Source organism: Callospermophilus lateralis, chromosome 1, assembly GCF_048772815.1.
Source record: "Callospermophilus lateralis isolate mCalLat2 chromosome 1, mCalLat2.hap1, whole genome shotgun sequence".
Taxonomy (NCBI): Eukaryota; Metazoa; Chordata; class Mammalia; order Rodentia; family Sciuridae; genus Callospermophilus; species Callospermophilus lateralis.
Window position 1 is genome coordinate 143,359,849 of NC_135305.1, and position 18,230 is coordinate 143,378,078.

The 18,230-nt window shown below is 38.8% G+C and overlaps 1 pseudogene; it reads left to right on the forward strand.

The window, feature by feature from the left end:
* Window positions 1–10,491: 10,491 nt before the first annotated feature.
* LOC143399287 (carnosine N-methyltransferase-like) lies at window positions 10,492–14,678 on the forward strand (annotated as a pseudogene).
* Window positions 14,679–18,230: the final 3,552 nt, after the last annotated feature.

Below are 18,230 nucleotides of genomic sequence, written 5' to 3' on the forward strand. Positions count from 1 at the left end.
TTACAATTGAGTATTAAAAAAAACAAGTTCTGATGTATTTTTGCAGTCTGTGAGCAGAGTTAAATATTTCAAAATCTGGGTCTGGGGTTGTAGATCATTTAGAGAGTGCTTGCCTAGCATGTGTGAGGCACAGGGTGTGATTCTCAGCACCACATTTAAATAAATAAATAAATAAATAAATAAATAAATAAATGTGCATAAATAACTAATACAAATTTTAAAATATAACAAAATCTATGTTTAATAAAATTTGAAGGATGGATGTGAATGTTCTTAGATTTCACACTACTGAACTCATTTTTCACCATTGGGGCAGCAAAGCACCTATGACAGATTGGGCTTTAGGATGACATTGCAATGTGTGAGGTCTACAACCCAACAGAATATTGTATGCATAAACAATTACTACAGAATCATAGAAAGGCAGAGGAAACAGTAACCATAAGCAGAGGCTGTGGTTATGTGGCTTTTGTTCAAATCCTACCTCAAAATTTAAATACCTGTGCAGTTAAATAAACCCCTCTGTTTCTCAATTGTTTGCAAAAAGTGTGCATCTGATCTATGTAATGGTATAAGGCTGACAATGATTGCATCCATGCATCCTGAAGAGGACTGGTGCCTCATATGGGTGCTAATGTATCCTGTCATTAAATAGGACACTTCATTAAATGTGTGGAAAAATAAGCTCAATTGTTGACAATGTTTGAACAGAGAGGTGTCAAACAGAGGTCATCCTCCAGAGCAATGGGTGAAGAAAGTCTATTTCTCATTCTATACAGATGAATATGTGTAAAGCTCATGGAGAATATCTGTGACCTCCTTTGACTCCATATCAGCCTGAAGGGATGGGTGAAACAGTCTGTCCACCACAATTTTGAGTTTAGGTGTTTGTAATTCAGAGATTTTATGTGACTTGCCTAGATTCACAACAGTGATGAGCGTGGATGTGGGACAGGAGTGTAGCTATTTACCTGGGACCAGAGATTCCTGAGCACTTGAGTCCTCTAGTGGATTCCCTAGAACCAGGAACCCAGACCTCTTCTCAGTCTTTCTCAAATACTCCTTCCCTGAAGCCTCTTTACTAAGAGGATTCAGTAGCAGACAGGTGAATTATACCAAGAGAAATGTTCCAGTCATAACCCAGGCTTCTGCCTCTTCATCACAATTTCTGACTTAAAAAATGATGATTTCATGCAAATGAAGCCTATCTGAAGGTCAATAGTAGAGTACACACTTGTAGCCACCCTCCCCCAGGGTCTTCTCACTGCTAGCTGCCTCTCGTGAGCCATCCTGATGAGTAGTTGATGACCCAAATCATCAGGGCTCTGTGGGGCTCATAAACTGTTTGAGAACTTAGGACATTCTAAACCAACTGCCACTTGATGGATGTGCCAAGAATGACGTTTCCTTGTGCTTTTCTCACCTGAATGGCCTGTTAATGTGAATTAATGGGGGAAAACAGATACCTTGGAATGATTTCCATTTAAAAATCTGGCCTGCCCCATGTCTGCAGACTAATATTCTGGCTATCACCTGAGCAGCCAGACAAGGCCTGGTTGAAAACGTGGTTACTGCAGATGCACCAGCTCTGATCTGGCATATTCCTTCTCCTGGTCTTCCACACCTCTTCCTAGATCCTGCAGGGCCAGAGGCCATAGTTATCTGCCTACACGGATCCACCAGTAAGTACAAGCTGTGAACCTCCACCAATGGATCCTCCTTGAAGATCCCTGAGACCCTCATTTCCTCCATTATCAGATGACCCTCCTTTGACCTCATAGCACTGTCCTTTTTGCCTTCTTCCCAGTAGCCCCCAAACACCAGGAATCCTATAGTCATCAACCACTTGGAAACTTTCCCTGAAATCTCGCTCCTCTTTCCTTTCTACAAATGCCTTAATTTAGACTTCTCTAATATTATGTTTAGATCTTCATATACATTCAGTTGAGTTTGACCTCTAATTGCCCTTTCATGGGATATATATTGCCTTACTTAGCATCCATTTACTCTCTCTCACTTTATTTCTTCATCTCATGAAACCAAGGTGGATGTCCTCCCCCTTTTTATTTATTCTCTTTAAGAGCACACATGATATTGGCCTTAGGAGTGGTTCATTTTTCTAAATTTAGAAAAACATTTTCAATAACCAGGTCAATAGTACAATCAAATATATGAATTGAGTGATAAAACAATATCACCAAATACTTAAACCTCAGGAGAGAACATTCAGGGTCAGAGATGAAAAAAATCAAGAGAAAAATATATTCAGTAAATGTTAACTGCCCTTTGAAGAAACAGCCTTGAAAATATCACTGACAACATACCTTTCCCACAGCAGTTTAGATTTCCCATGGTCGACCAGGAACTCAAAACCTCCCTACTCTTCTCCAACCTTAACTGACACCAACTCATTCACCACACCAACTGAGTGGAAATGGCAGGTAAGATGTACATCCCACATTACCATGGTGACTGGTCAACATGAAACTTTCATTGTGAGCACATGCCACATTCTGAGCTGCTACTGTTCTCTTAGTAAGTGTATTTTCATGTCCAAGTGTGTTATTGGAGAGTGTGTGATTATTGCTTTAAAAATTGAAACTTAGACCCACACATTAATATTCTATATTTATGAAAATATGTTAAATCAGGAAAAAGGATTTTGCCCTTCAAATATTTTGATCATATAATTATGGGTTGAAAGGGAGGCATAGCTATAATTTTGAGAATCAAAATAGATTCCATTTCTGGCTTGAATGCCAAACCTACAGATATCTCAATATTTCTGAATCTCCAGACATTTTTAGATAGAAAAATTTAAGACTTCTTTTTGATTCAGAATGAAAATATACACAAAGCATTGTATTTTAATAATTGGAGAGATTTTCCAGTGGGATTTCAAGATTACATCCCCCTTATTTGAAATTTGAAAACAAAACTGTTTTCTATTCATTAGGATTTAATCCAGTCATTTGAATTAATCTTCTTCTTCCATGACTCCTGATGATAAATCCATTTTTTTTTTGCTTATCACCTGACCCTGTCATCTCATACCACAAGAAGTCATGCTTGAAGATGCCCATGATGAGGTCTAAACAAACAAGGTATGCAAAACCTCCACATTGTCAAAGCTATCTATGCTAATCCCAAGGCCAACATCATTCTAAATGAGAAAAACAGAAAGCATTTTCTCTAACGAAACTCAAGCAAGACAGGGATGTCCTCGTTCATCCCTTCTATTCAATATAGTCCTTAAACTCCAGTCAGAGGAATCAGACCGATGAAAGAAATTAAAGGGATATGAATAGAAAAAGAACTCAAATTTTCACTATTTGCTAATGACATACTTCTATATTTAGAAGATCCAAAAAAAAAATCCCCCAGAAAACATCTAGAACCAATACATGCATTCAGAAAATTAGGATATAAAATCAATACCCATGAAACAGATGCATTTCTATACATAAGCAATGAATCTACAGCAAGAGAAATTAGGAAAACCTCCCCATTCACTCTAGCCTCAACACAAAGTAAAACACAACAAACAAACAAACAATAACAACAAAAAAAAAACTTGGGAATCAATCTAACAAAAGAGGTGAAAGACCTCTACAATGAAAACTAAACAATACCAAAGAAAGTAACTGAAAAAGATCTTAGAAGATGGAAAGATTTCTCATGCTCTTGGATAGGCAGAATTAATACAGCCAAAATGGTCATACTACCAAAACATTTACAAAGATTTAATGCAATTCCTATTAAAATCCCAATGACATTCTTTTTTTATTAAAAGCACCAGGCTAAGACTAATGCTCTCCCACATGGGGTCTCTCCCCTGGGGCCTCTCCTGACCCTCTTTCTGGCTTTGGCTTATGCTTTCCCTCAGGGAAGTCATTCTCTGGGGGATCTTCAGGACCTTCTTTTTGCTTGGGGATTTTTTTTATTTCCCAAGTTGCATCAACCTGGGAGGTTCTCAGGATATTTATCCTGGCCCCAGCAACTCAGGAAACTCTGGTCACACCAGCATCTCTGGACACATTGAGGAGCTATTCCCTCCTGGAACCCCACTGAAGCCCACAAGCCAGGTGGATAGATCACTACAGGAAGCACTTGGGGTGCAACTGCTGCCACTGCTATGGCTGTTGCTCCTGCTGATCCTGATTTCATTATTACAGAGGCTTGTAGAGGAGTATGGGAATCCCACTGGGATTGGCACTGGATGGGGCACAGGCATTTGCACATGGGGTTGCATTGCCTGGGACCAAGGACATGGGTGTCCTGGCACACAAAGCAAAGGTGCTGGGGCTGGCATCTGGGCCTCCAAATGTGGCATGCCTTGTGCTCCAGGTGCCACCACCTCTGCCTGCTCCTCTCCTTCCAGGAGCCATGCCACAGCACCATGCTGTTGGGCTCCCATAACAGGTACAACCTTTGGGTGCAATGCTGACCTACCAATGCTGACCTGTCAGCCTGAAGTAGCCTCCCACAGAGCACTTCACACTCATCCATCACCTGCTGCAAGGCAACCTGAGTGAAGCTCACCTGAGAGGTAGCATCATCATGCTCCTCACACAGCCATTAAAGCTCAGAGGCCAAAGCCCAGCAAGCCGCCTCGCACTCCTCACTCCTCCACCTGATCCTGCAGCTGACAGACCTGACTCCCCTGCTGATCCCCCTGCCTGGCCACCACTTGCACGTTATCCACAAACTTCAGTTTCTCTCTTTTAGTACTGCAAGTGTTTCATATTGGTTAGTCATTGTGAAACTTAAAGCTCTTTACAAGCATTTCAGTGAATGAATGAATGATACTCATTTCCCAATGTTTACACTGTGATCTTAGTTTTCATTTGTATAGTAAATTGTTCATTTCCCATGAAGGATGAGGATGGAGCCAGACAGTATCAATTTGGTGACCACGCATCTTTAGGTGTGTAGATATTTGAGCAGGAGAAGTAAGGTATTTAAAGCAGCAGGCATCCACCAACCTCTGCTGGTCCTGGGGCCAACTTGGAGGTCCTGATAGGTTAATCTAGGGCATAGGAGATGTCCACCAGGGTGCTCAGGCCAGTCCCCGGTTATCTACCTGACTCTGGAGGAGGCTGAGAACCACTGGGGCTGTTTGCTGTGCTGCCCCTATGGCTGGCCTGCAGCAGGATTCAGAGAATCTTCTGGCCATATCTCTGGGCCTAGTCTCCTCTGCAGGGTCTGGCAAGGAGTAGAGGGAGAGGCCTGGGTGTACAGAGGGGAGGGCTTGAGACAGGACGCCATGGAGTGGAGACCCATGAGGTGCAGAAAGGGGTGAGAGTGGTGGGAGAGGAGAGGCCCTGCAGAGGGTGGAAAGAGCCTGAACATGCTCCAGACAAGGAGCTCCAGCAGGGAGGATCATACTCAGCTCAGGCAGCCATTCATCCAGTCTGTACCCCACACCAGCAGTCCACTGGGGGCTCCTTCACAATGCCCTTTTCATCCAAATGTGGATAAAACCTGCAGGACTGGGATGGCTGACCCAGCCCCTCTCAGCCTTGCTCATGATTATGTGTCTGTTTCACTGTGGAAACCTCACATCCTCCTCCCTGTCTCATGATCACTGACATCCCATAGTGAGTGTGTTTGGTGCTGAGGACTGAGGCCATCTCTGTCAGCCAGACACTTGTGTTCAGGAGGATGCAGGAGAAAATACTACCTAAGTAAATCTTTACTTCGGGACATTCTTGAAAAACAGTTGTCCAGAGAAACAGTTGGCTGCATTGAGCTCTCAATTTTCACCCACGCAAGTTGTTTTATTATTAAAAACTGATCATCATATCTTTTCCCCTCATATCCTCACCAACAATTATTGTTTCTTATATTCTCCATGATTGCCATTCTGACTGGAGTGAGAAGAAATCTTAGAATGTTTGATTTACATTTCTTTAATTACTAGAGACATTGGATTTTTTTCATATATTTTTAATCAATTGTATTTCTTCTTCTGTGACGTGTCTAGTTCTTTAGCTATTTGTTGTTGGGTTATTTGGTTTTGTTTGTTTGTTTTGTTTTGTTTTTGGTTTTGTGTTAAGTTTTTTTTAGTTCATTAGGTGCAACCATTATGGAAAGATGTATGGAGATTCCTCAGAAAACTTGAAATGGAACTACCATTTAACCTAGCTTTCTTACTCCTTGGTTTATACAAAAGGACATAAAATCAGCATACTTCAGTAATGCAGCCTCACCAGTTTATATCAGGTCAATTCACAATAGCAAAACTATGGAATCAACCTAGGTTCCCTTCAACAATTGATCGATAAAAAAGATATAGCATATATACGCAATGCAATATTACTCAGCATTAGAGAAGAATGAAATTATGGCATTTGCCTGAAAATGGATGGAGCTGAAGAATATCATACTAAGCAAAATAAGGCAATCGTTTTTGATAATGTTAATTCTTTCTGTCCAAGAGCAAGGTAGATATTTCTGTATTCTAAGGTCTTCTATGATTTCTTTCTTTAGGGTTCTGTAGTTTTCATTGTATAGGTCTTTTACTTTTTTCTTTGATTCCCAATTATTTTACTTTGAAGTTTATGCAAATAGGGTAGTTTTCCTCATTTCAATCTCAGAGGATTTGTCACTGGTATACAGAAGTGCCTTTGACTTATGGGTGTTTATTTTATATTCTGCTACTTTGCTGAATTCATTTACTAGTTCTAGAATTTTTCTCATGGAGCTTTTTGGGTCTTCTAGGTATAGGATCATATCGTCAGCTAATAGTACTAATTTAAGTTCTTCTTTTCATATACATATCCCTTTAATTTCTTCCATCTGTCTAATTGCTCTGCCCAGTGTTTCAAGAACTATGTTGAATAGAAGAACAAAGGCCAAATGTTTTCTCTGATAAGTGGATGCTGATCTCTTAAGGGGGAGTGGGAGGAAAGAATGAAGTAACTTTGGATTGGGCAGAGGAGAGTGGAGGAGATGTGGAGCTGGGAAGGATGGTGGAATAAGACAGACATTATTACCTTGTAAACATTAATGATTTTGTTTCTGGTGAGTCTCTGCACCAGGTATATCCAGAGGAATGAGAAGTTGTGCTCCATTTGTGTACAAAGTGTCAAAATGTATTCTCCTGTTATGCAAAACTAATTGGAACCAATTTTTAAAAATTTAATAGCATTGAAAGACTAGCCATAGATTAGGGCTGAATCCCATGATCATTCACACATTCTGGTTTCTTGATCTCTTTCATGGACCTGTCTTTGCTTTATTTGGTGCCATTTTTCCCTCCTCCTAGGGGAGTACACTATGAAATAATCTGAATCCCTGTCCCAGAATGTATCTCCACAAGGACAAACATGGACTTGCTTTTGTGCTACACAATGTTTAGTTTTGATCTGATTTAGGAGGCATGTGAGCATTTCTTCTTGGGTGTAAGAATATGGAGGTCCTTGCTCTCACCTAAGTCCCATGTGCACACTTCTTCATTGTATGAGCTGTTGGACAACCTTGTCCTCAGACACTGAGAACTGCTTTGGTCAGGTCAGCATGTGTCATGCTGTCCATGCCATCCTACAGGCTCACAATCTTTTGTTTTCTCTGCCAAGGCCAACCTGTCAAAGGAGGTCCTTTTCCTGACACACTCTGTTCAAATGCAGGGAAGAGAGTGTGAGTGTCTAATGCAGAAACCAGGTTCTCTAGAGACACTGTTCATCCAGAAAACTGTGTACTATTTGCTTCATGGTTATGGATGGAAGTGATATGACTTTCAATTTAAAATCCAAAAAATTATTATTCTTTTCTTTTACTTTTGGTACTGCACTTTGAACCCAGGGCTGTTTCACCCCTGAGCAACAAATTCAGCCCTTCTTTTATATTTTCATTTAGAAATATGGTCTTTATAAGTTGCTTAGGGCCTCCCTAAATTACTGAGGATGGCTTTAAACTTGGAATCCGTGTGCGTCAGTCTCTTGGGTTACTGGGGTTATAGGCATGCACCACCTCACCTGGCTTTAACAAATCCAATGAGATAACCCAATTTCCAGTCAGTATCTCCATGCTTATTCCATAGCTTGGATGTAGTGGGAAACCAGCTGAGTGAATGGAGACCAAGGTCATGCCTGTGGCTCAGTGGGTGGTACACAGAATAACACTGGGCAGGTGTTTCCTGTCCCACATACCCTTCTGTGTCACCATGAGTCACTGCCAGCTGCTCCCACTGCCATGTACTGTGGTATAGAAGTAGCCTCATCTGTGACCTGAGTCCTGCTGGTGGTCAGGGTGTCAGGTTTTCCATGTTGAAACCTGAAATCAGACCAAAGATAGTATATGTCATTTGCTATCATCATAATTGACAAGTAAAGGATCCTAGAATGGCTTCTGCTGGTACTAATGTCCATACTTATGCCCCAATGTGCCTTTAGAGCAGTGTTACTAGCTGTCTTACTGATGGCCAGGTACTGAGGATGGCTGAGTCAGGTCAGAGGAGGCCAAGGTGACTCCAGAGAGAGAAAAGGAGAGGTGGGATTAACATTGAGAAAGACTTCCAAAGGATTTTCTGCCTGCCTGGTCTACACTCACTTCAAGGATGCTCTTGGCTTTCTGGTAGCCCCCTCCCTTCAGGGTAAGTCCAGTGTCCCATGGGCTGACTGGAGAGTGGTGTCATTGAGCATGTGAGCAGCAGCTCCTCTCTCCTGCAGCTATAGCCCCTCAGACTCACCGCAACCAGTAAGCAAGTGTGGGGCTAAAATCCCGAGGATCCTGCCCCCCAAAGGCAGAGCCATGCTGAGCTGAGAGCCAGCTCCAGGTTGATCCCAGAACCCTGGGCTCCATGGGTCGGTCCCTTGAGGAAGAACTTGTGCAGTAACAGAGAAGCCCGAGAAGCAGGGGCGTGCAGACCATGGTGGAGGTTCCCCTGAGTCTGCATCCTGAGGACTTCGCTGGGCTGGCTTCTCAAGTCTTCTCTTGTTCCAATCTAAGAGATTGCTGTCCATCATGCAAATTATCCTTAGCTCCAGGCTGATTCTGGAGGAGATTTTTTATAAGCAGCACTTATCCACAGGGGACAGGGAGAGGAGGGACAGCCCTTCACACTCACCCTCAGCCCCTAGGATGCTTCTTCATGGAGTGGTCTCCTAGCTTCTGTTGACAGATGCTGCCCAGACTGTGACTTCTTAGATGGACTCTGTGTTCAGGAGGGCCTGGAGGTCATTGGGATTATCAGGAGATTGAAGCACATGCAGGTAGGAGGACACCTGCATGACCCAGGTGCTCTTCGTTCCAGTGCAACAGGCTCTTATAAGAAATATTCATGATAGATTTTTTGCATAACAGTATTCTGAAACAGAGGTCATATAAATGTGTATTACCGTCTGAAGCAAGGTAGATACATTTTTATAAAGAATACTTCTGAGTAGTTATCCTGGGGTCTAATCTTCAGAGAACAGTGGGTGAGATCAGCATCTTTTTGGCTAGGAGAATGGCAACCAGCATGTTTTTTTCCCCTTGGTTGATATTTTTCTATCTTTTCTCCCCTGCCTCCCCCCCTGCAATTTATCTCTGCTTCTCTCTTCTTCACTATGTAATATAATAGTAAAGTTGCAATCTTTAGTAATTAATTTCTCCACAAATTCCAGATCATTACTCTGATTTTATACTTGGGGTTAGAGAAACTGTGAAAAACAGTTTTAACTAGTTTTTGTTTCTTATTAGTATATGGTTTGTTGTGAAGTGCTTGTATAAACAGGGTTTAGTGTTTATACCACTCTCTCATGTGCTACTGATGCTGAGAAGAGAAGAGAACACACATTGAGTGTAGTAAGTATGAACAACTGGATATTCCCCCAACCAGGTTCTCTTAAGAGAAAGCAGCTCATGATATAGTCCCTTGTATAAAAGTAGAAGCAATAATCATCCCAGCACATGAATAGACATATAAGTGAAAAAGTAAAGTATCAAACAATCTCCAAATAGCCGACAACACTGATCAACAACTGATCCCATTGACATCACAGTTAAGGAAATGAAGAAAGAATTTAGAAAGTTTGTAGTTAAAATGTTCAGTGACCTAAAAAATTTAAGGAATGAACTAGAGATAAAATACAGGAAGTGAATGATCATTTCAATAAAAAGAGAGATTCTTAAAAAGAACCAATGGAAATCCTGGAAATTAAAGACTCAATAAATTATTTTTGAAGGCAGAATGTCAGGCTTTGAAGACAAAGTATATAACACTGAACATAGAGTCAAAAATAAAGAAAAGATGTTAAGTATCCCTGACCAGAATATTGAAGAAATCTGGGACAACATTAAGAGAACAAATCTAAGAATCATTGGTGTTTTCAAAATACAAACTAAAGGAGTGCACAATATTTTCAATGAAATCCTCAGAAAATTTCCCAAACCTTAGGAACAGGAGAAAATTCAGACTTCAGTCACCCAAAGGAGCTAGGGGAGGACTGGGGCCCACGAAACTCATGGTAAAGTGGTGGCAATGTCCAGGATCAGGTGGCAGCAGCAATGGGGCCTTGCTCAGAGCAGAGTGCCCTGGGTGTTAGCCGGCCCTTGGTTCCCTGGAAGAGGACCAGTGACCAGTGTGAGAATGGCAACAGCAGCAGAAGCAGATGCTCAAATTCTTCTCTGTATTTTTTAGCCTAAGACAGGGGAGGCCAGGCCATGTGGCCCAAGTAGCTGGAGGGGGTCAACTGCACAAGATGGGAAGTCTCTAAACCAGGATATGGAGGCTATTCAGTAATCAGGGTAACAAAATTATCACTGTAGGTCTGGACAATGCAGGGGAAACTAGCATCTATAAAACTTTTCTATTTTCAATTTCAAAATTATAGGTTCTCCTTAAAATTTTTCAAGAAGAAAATTATAGTACATTAAAAAAGGTACTTAACTCTCACAATATTAATGAAAACCATAGTTTCTTGAAACATTTGAAGACATCATAGAAAATATGCTCTTACTGACAAAAGCATGTTAGTTTTTCAATATTTTTATAATTTCTTTAGCTCTGCTCCATGTCAAGGGAAAGTCTTTTTTGTGTGTGATTAAAGACGTGGAGGGCAAATATCTAATCAATTTCCTTCAGATAAATATTTTTTAGTTTATATGATAAATATGGAAGACTAGTGCCAGTTTTCAATCTCCATTTTCTATTGTCTGAGCTTCCATTTCACTTCTTCTCTTTTTGGCTGTGGAGTCAAAATATGGTTACAGGAAAAGTTTAGCTTTAAAATGGTCACACTGCATAAGAAGTATAATAGTCACTTGGTCACATTGCATAAGAAGAAGACCACAGAAGCCATAAGAGTTATTTAACAATATCTGACACATTTTAACTCAAAAAGTGTAGAAAAAGGAAACAAGAGTTGGTACAACTCAAGTAAGTGTTTGCCATTTTTTTAAAAATTTAACATTCAAAGTTTGCTTAAATATCATCTTTTCAGCATGGTATTCAGTGACTTCTTGATTTTTAATTGCTAATTCTCATCTATTTCCTGGGGAAATATCTGGTAGACAAACTGAAAAAAATGAAAAAAAAATAAAGCAGACTTTTAAAAATAATAAAAATAGTGGAATGTAAGGGTTTACATTGATATGAAGGGGGAAAGCATACTTCAATAGTGATATCCACCTTTAATAATTTTATATGAATAGAATTGTACATATATCCTCTACAGTAGGAAGTAAGGTAGAAGAGATAGTGATTAACGATGTACATTTCCTAATGTGGGATATTGGTGGCCAAGAATCTCTTTATTCTTCCTGATACTTATAGTAACACTGTCTTCATAATAGAATTAATGAAAGTGTAAAACTACCAAAGATCAATGAGATTTTTGGTCCTTTTGAAAGATAAACAAGACTGATAAACTCTTAGCCTAATTAACTAAAAGAAAGAGAAAGAAGAGTCAAATCAACAAAACCATAGATGAAAAAGGAGATATCACCACAGACAATTCTGAAATTCAGAGGATCATTAGAAACTGTTGTGAAAACTTATATCAATAAATTAGAAAATCTAGAATATATAGCCAAATGCTGAGACACATATGACTGACCCAAAATGAATCATGAGTATCTAGAAAATTTGAACAGACCAAGATCAAACAATATAATTGAAGCAGCAATTAAAGCCTTCTAACAAAGAAAACCTAGGACCAGGTGGATTCTCAGCTGAGTTCTGTGAGACTTTTACAAAAGAACTAATGCCATTTCTCCTCAAAATTTTCCATGAAATAGAAAAGGAAGGAACACTGTCAAATTCACTCTATAACCCAGTGTCACCCTGAAACCAAATCCAGACAAAGACACATCAGACTGATATTCCTGATGAAAATTGACGTGAAAATCCAAAATAACAAGCTGCCATGCCACATTTAAAATAATTTAGGAAGATAGTACTACATGATCAAGTATATTTTATCCCAGGAATGTAAGGGTGGTTCAACATATGCAAATCAATAAATGCCATTCACCACATGAATTATGTGATTATTAAGTATAAGAATCATGTGATTATCCCAAGTGGTGCAAGAAAACTATACAAAAAAGTCCATCACCCATTCATGTTGAAAACACTGGAGAAACCCTAGTGTTTACACTAGGGATGGAAAGAACTTATTACAATACTGGAAAGGCTATATATGACAAATTCAAGGCCTTCATCATACTTAGGGATAAAAGCTGAAAACATTTCCTCTAAAATCAATAACAAGACAGGGTATCCACTTTCACCACTACTATACACTATAGTCCTTGAAACTCTCACCAGAACAATCAGGAAAAAGAAGGAAATTAAAGGGATACAAATAGGAAAACAAGTCATCTCTGTTTGCTGTTGATAAGATACTATATTTAGAAGTCCCAAGAAAACTCCACCAGAAAACTTCTAAAGTTGAAAAACAAATTCAACAAAGTAACAGGATAAAAGGTCAACTTACATAAATTAATTGCTTTCCTCTTCTCCAGTAATGCATCTGCAGAGAGAGAAATCAGGAAAAGTATCTCATTCTGTTAAGGTCTGTAAACAAGTCAGATTGGCACCTGTTATTTTGCCAGAGAAATGTTAGAGTCTGTAAACAAGTCTGGATGGCACCTGGCCAAATGCCAGAGGGAGTGGTTTGTGAAGTAACAAAAGCAGGCCATTAAGTGTGGAGATTCCTTATTGGTTGACTGCTGTATCTATTTTATGCTAATTAGTTAAGCTATATAAAATGTATAAATATCGCTCAGATCCTACAAATCCTACAATAAACGGCTCCTATTCCTGCTGCATCAACGTAAACAAACTGGGGTTAGTAGCTCAGTAGTGGAGCGCTCACCTAGCATGCATGAGGCACTGGATTTGATCTTCAACACCACATACAAATACCTTAAATGTATTCATTTACAACAAAAACTATTTTTAAAATACTTGGGAATAAATCTTATCCCAGCTAGCCAACCAATTTATACTGCAGACCTGCCAATTTACATATATCTCTGATGCCCAGGTGCAGACAGTGTCAGAGAATAGATAATTTGGTAAGATATTGACATCAAACTCCATAAACTACAAAGATAACACTCAATATTAGCTTGACAATTTGCAAGATTTTTTTGTCTTACATTCATGCAAATTTGTTAATTATCATGAAAATATACATTTAAGCACTTTATTGTTAATCTATATTCTTGAAAGCAACTTCAATCACTCCTTGAAGGCCATACAAGCTCAGTAGCTGAAAACCAGTGGGACCCCAGTGCGTTTGGAACCCTGAGGTTGGTGGGGGCGGGGTGGGCAACCTGTTCAGGGCATGTCTGCGACGAGCGCCATCTGGAGGAAACCAGCCGACACAGCGCTTTCAGTAGCTAGGAGCAGCAAGGCTGAGATGCCTGGGGCGAAGCAGGCAATCTAGCAACGCTGTTGCCTCCCACTGACCCTTTCTAAGCTACACAAGGGCTGCAAGGGAGGCTTGGGCAACCTCCGTGAGAGTAAGAAAAGTACAAGTGCAGTTCTCTGCCTGGCTTTTGGGCTAATCATTAAAGAAATTTTGAGTTTTTCTAAAAGACAGATGGGATCCTACTAAAGAACTTATTCTGGTATCTGTAGCTAGACTAGGAAATCTGGACTGGGAATTAGCCATGGTAGGTGATGCTTGTTAAAGATAGGAATTAATTTTTTTGTTTGTTTTTTTGTTGTCGTTGTTGTTGTTGTTGTTGTTTTAGGCTCTTTTATCCCAACCTTGTTCTGAACAGATGTTATAAAATTAATAAACATACATTTTATTCCTGGATATATCTGTTTAGCAATAATGGGAGATCAAAAGATCAGATGTCACCCATTTTTTCCCTGATATTGACCCCCATAGTCTTCCTCCTGGTTCTAAATTTTGACAGTAGGAGATTTTCAGGAGATTTATTCATAATGCAAGAGATGGCACAATATTGCCACCTGTTTCTGCATAGGCACAGCTCACAATGTGATTGACTATTTTGATACAATATGAAAAACATTCAAGCCAGGTGAATTTTGATAAATCTTGGTTCTCTGCTGTACTACTTTGAAAATTTGGCAAAGACTTTTCCATAGAATTGAGCTATGAGGATATAAACAATGTTGTTTTGCAAAATAGATTCCAGGTACAGGTGGAAAAAGAATCTGTATTGTTAACCTAGATTGTGAAGGATCTCTCTATGATGAAATACTATTATAGATTTGTCTTATTTGTGGTCCATAAGCCACAATAATGGTTTTAGGTTATATCACCCAGAAAAAAATTAATAAGAACAAATGCTGAGATAAACAACTCAAAATCAACTATCAGTGATGACAAGATATCAAATCAGTGGTGCCTTCTTATTCCTAAAAATATGTAGAAATAGTGTCTATTCACTTTAAGATACCTATACTTTTGTTTATAAATAGAGCATGTAATGCATATTTTCATTGCACAGGTAAAAATGGAGGAAATAACCTTCACATATATGTTTACATTGAAGCCCACAATTGTCTTTCAGTTGAAAAAAAATAATCTCCAGTGTCTTCATGAAACTGTCACAAGTCTGCCATGTTAATGACTGATTTTATTGAAGTCCATAATAATCTCCTTTCTATTGTTTTATATGCATATCAAATGCTATTTTTAGAAATCTAAGAGTCCGTTACATTCAACATGTGGAATTGTCATTTTGTTTGCTTTCTTCCTGAGCAATCTATATATAAAATATGAATTTATTCATTTTTCTTCCATAATAGTTGACTGTATTTTTTTCTGGTTCACCTGAATTAAGAGAAGAATCAGCTATTTCATTTTTATGAAATGTTAAATTTAATCAGTAAAATATAATTGGGTAATTAAGTCTTTTATGCACATTAAGTGGAACACTTTAAGAAAGCAAACTCATCATGGGACACTTTGAAAGGTATGGGATCTCAACATTCTAAGTAAGGAACAAAAGTAGTGCTACAAGAGTGGAAAATAAACATCTGCCTATTTGAAATGTATGATTTCAAACTAGAAATGAATACAGTTTGTCAATGTGATGTTTACAGTAATGTATTTTCTTGGTTTTGGATTACCAGGATTATGAAAGGAAGCACTTTTTTTAGTTAATCATATACTAGTAAAAACTCTCATAATGGTATTAATGTGGAAAATCTTGACTATGAAATTAGGGATAAATTATCACCAGTGGTGTGTCCTTAAGCAGAAGGCATTCATGTCATTTCATATTAACACAATTTTGTTCCTTGATAGCTGGAGCTTAAAAATTACATATGCTGCCATAAATTTTCTTTTTTTAATCTCTTGGAGAGCAAAGATGAATAAAGTTTTAATCTTTTATTGGAGAAAAGAAAGAACTTTTATTGAATATTTTCACAGACAATTATGATTGCTTTAAATTATCTCTTTGGCAGTTTGAATTAGAGGGACTTATTATGCTGGTAACATAAGTGTCATGGTTTTGATAAGAAAACTTAATTGTGAATCATTAGACCTGAGGGCGGGTTCTGCATAGAGTGAGGGAGCACTTTTATCTTTATTCCTGGTATTCAGGGAAGGGTTCCAAAAAGCTAATTTGACTTGTCAAGTTAGAGAAATCTGAAACCTGAGGTTTTTCAAAACAAACTAAAACTATGATGTTTTTGTGTCCCTCAGTACTTGGCAGGCATATATTTGGTAGGAATTCTCATCACTTATATGAAAAAACATGAAATTAACAGTAAAATGGAAAAAACACAAAATTATATTTAAGAAAAAATTAATGAGCATATATATTTAAAAACATACATTGGACAGCAAAGAATGCTTGCTGTATTTGAATAATTTTAAAAAAATGACTTTTATTTGCTCACTAGTGTTTTCTCAACTTGAATCAAAACAAAAGACATTTTTTTCACAAAGGCAAAAACAGATCAAAACTGACGGATTGTTTTTGTTACCTAATTTTTTTTCACTATCAGGTTTTATCCTTTAATAATGTTACCTACATTTCCAAATTATAGAATATATTTTAATTAACTTCAAAATTAGATATTTTATTTATTTTAATTTTTCACTCATGAGTGTTGATTTTAAATGTTCTATAAATATTTGCATCACTTTTTTGTAGCTTTTCCGTTAAGATATTCTAAACTCAAAAATGTGGTATCAATAAATAATAGAAGAGTCTTTGGAGGATTTTCTTAATTCTGTATTTCTTAAGTTTAGTCATAACTGCTAAACTATGTAAGCCTTAACATTTCTTTCTTAAATTAGCTCTAACCATAAATGGATAGTTTTCAAAATGATCAGGTGTTGATTTAGGGGAGGCAGGACCATTCTGTCCTAGTATTTTCTAGGCTGGGGCATAGGTGCAAAAGACAACTGACCAAAAGGAAAATCAGGGGCAGACATCTGTTCAGTGATCATGATCCCTGGATTCTATGGGTGGTGATTCTCCAACCCTTGGCCCAAGTGAATAGGTCAGAGGACATAACTTATTAAGGCTGTGTTAACCATGTTTATACTTACTGCATAGGTAAGTTCCTCCTCCCAGAATCTGGATGTCACAGCAGCATCAAGTCTAGTGAGGCAACTAGAGAAATTACACACTCATCACAGAGTGGACAGGACAAAGAAGTTGGCTATAGGTATTTTTGTACACATCCTGGGGATGGCTCTACAACTAGGACCAGGTCCCTGTAACATAAAACCATCTACTTAAGACATGGGGACCCTCTTCTAGCCTATGCACATAATAAAACCATCACTGCCCTTGTGTGCATTTAAGTGTATCTATATGTTTATATGAGTGCATAGTTATATTGTGTGTATCCAGCTGTGCCTCCCATCCTGGCCTCATGCCCTCCCCCCAGCCCCAGATGACCTGTACAAATCCTGCTACATCAAAACCAATACCTGTGTTTAGCATAGCTGGGTAATTTTCTTAGTTTGAAAGAAATGTTCACGTTTATCCTGGAAATAGAGTCTCCTTGGGCCTCAACTATATCTACTATGAAATTGGGAGACTTATATGGATTTCTAATTTTTTTTTCAAATTAAATGATATAATAACAGAAAGCATCTCATTAATTGGAAAAAGGTTCAGCCTGGATCTCAGTGAGTGAGAAGGTTCTTGGAGTCTTCTCCTTCCTGTGGAGAAATGTGGAAAATTGGATCAACAAACAGTTGTTTGTTGGTGTGGTGGGAGAAAACTTCCCCGAGAGAGAAGAGAAGGAAGTCCCCAGTTTGAAGAAAGGACACACTGAGCTGATGGGGAAGTCCTCCTTTATCCACTGCAAATGTGGGTGTGGAATAAAATAGTTGTAGCAGAAGTGATAATGAGGAGGAGAAAGAAGATGGTGACGGTGACAGTGATGGTGATGGTGATGCTGATGGTGATATACACACAGTTGGACTGCTGTGCCAGAGCAACAGCTGTTCTATGACATTGTTACTACTTCTACTGGAGCATAGGAAAGCATCAGTCTTGATTCCTGCATAAAATTTGAAGGCAGTAAATGCACCAAAATGTGTCACAAAAATTTCTGTGGCCCTGGACACTTTAAAGAATAGCTATAGTTTATTAAATAGGCTCCACTTTCTATTAAAACACAAGGCTGAGAGACAGATTTTCATACTAAGACTCAGTTACAGGAAATACACCAGTGTCTCTCCATACACGGGACAAAAGCTGCCTCTCTGTGCTCCGCGGGACAGGATGCAGCTGGCACAGTGAGGCAGCACTCCTGTCCACATTATTCCAGGTGACAGAGGCTTTTG